Source organism: Myotis brandtii, unplaced genomic scaffold, assembly GCF_000412655.1.
Source record: "Myotis brandtii unplaced genomic scaffold, ASM41265v1 scaffold590, whole genome shotgun sequence".
In the NCBI taxonomy this organism is placed as follows: Eukaryota; Metazoa; Chordata; class Mammalia; order Chiroptera; family Vespertilionidae; genus Myotis; species Myotis brandtii.
Window position 1 is genome coordinate 1,923,237 of NW_005370224.1, and position 1,918 is coordinate 1,925,154.

Genomic DNA, 1,918 nt, shown 5'->3' on the forward strand with positions numbered 1-1,918 from the left:
TTCCTTCCTTCCTTCCTTCCTTCCTTCCTTCCTTCCTTCCTTCCTTCTTCCTTCCTTCCTTTTTATTATGCTCAGTTCCTTTCTTTAAAAGGAAAATTAAAGGTCAGCTGTTAATTAGCTACTTTTGAAAAGTATCCATTAATATTACATAAATTACTGCCTACAAATCCAATTAAATTCTTAGGTCATTTTGAAACTAAATAGATGATTTAATTTTCAGGGCACATTATGAAATTAGGTAATAGGAGAAATCAATACAGACACAGTGAAGGACTAAGTAATAGTGTGTAAGTGTGTGTGGGTTTCTACAGGTTTTTGCATATTTTTTCAAATGCTAAGTTCTATGATTAAATGGAGGTACAGTGGATGTTCACTCTGTTAACCCTTTGGGTGCCTCCTGAGACCAATAGCTAAAAATTACTCAATAGTATCTCATGGTTAAAAAAAGAAGAAGAAATACGGGGACATGGGGAGAGACAAGCAAGCACATAGAAATGTATAAATGCTTACATCTAAGTGTAAGAAATGAAGTGTCCTGAGTATTTGTGCACTTCTTTTTTTTTTTTTTTAGTCTTTACCTGAAGATATTTTTTCCATCGATTTTTAGATAGAATGAAAGAGAAAGGAAAAGACAGAGAGAAATATCAATGTCTTACATCGATTGGTTGCTTCCTGCATGTGGTCTGACCAGGGCCTGCCCTGGGCTGGGAAGGAGCCTGCAGCCAGGGTACATGCGCTTGATTGGAATCAAACCCGGGACCTTTCAGTCTGCAGGCTGATGCTCTATCTACTGAGTCATACTGGCTACGGCTGTGCACTTCTTTTTTTTTTTTTTCTCTGATCTTGTTGCTTTAAATTTTGAATTGCATTGACTGGATTTTCTAGGACAGTGTAAAATAAAAATTGTGAGAACTGAAGTCCTTGTCATGTTACTGATTGGGGAGGAAATATTCAATCTTTGACCAGTAAGTATAATTTTAGCTGTAGGGTTTTTGTGAATACCTTTTTATCCGGTTGAGGAAAAGTTTTTGTCTTCCTAGTTTGTTGAGAGTTTTTATTATTAATGATTGTTGAATCTTGTCAAATTCTTCTCCCACACTATTGAAATGATCATGCACTTCTTATATTTTATTCTATTTCAATGTCATGAACCTGGAGTGGGTATGGGAGAATTCCCATGCTAAAACACAGCACATCTCTCTTACTAAGGTTCAAAAGTTTTCCTAGAATAAAGGCTTCTAGTTTTACTGTTTGCTCTGTGTCAGTGTTCAGAGCATAGAAGTTGTGGTTTTGACTGTTTAATATTTTAGGTTTATCATTGCTTTATAGAGAGAAGATTCTCTGTGTTCATCATCTAGCCATTTCAGAAGTTATTCCCTGCCACCAATAGCTAGTATTCTGGATCTAATTATTTAATTTCATCTTTAATTTTCTCTCTTCTGTAAAATAGGATTACTAACCCTCCATTGGGTTATAGGGAAGATTTATGCATTATATCCTAAACTGCTCATTGAAACACCTTATACATAGTATATTCAATAAATATTAATTGCATTTGAAGTTCAGGTGGATATAATAGAACAGGATCATTATGAGGTAACTGAAAATTGAGGGATTTCAGTATAACTTGGGGAGCTTTATGGAGTCCCCAGTTACACCAAGAGAGTAAAGATTCAAATCAGTATCTGCTAATGCATCTTATATCTTTATTCTCTTAGATAGATACTTTTATATTCCCTTAACTTCTACTTCTTTATTAAAGCAGGACTACCTTGTAACAATCTGCCTTTCTTGTCCTCTTAGAACATTTTACTTTAAGCTGTTTCTTAGTTTATAAGTTTAGGACTAATTTTGATATATCAATATTATATCAATATATCAATATACTATTGATATATAATCAATAAAACAGATTATA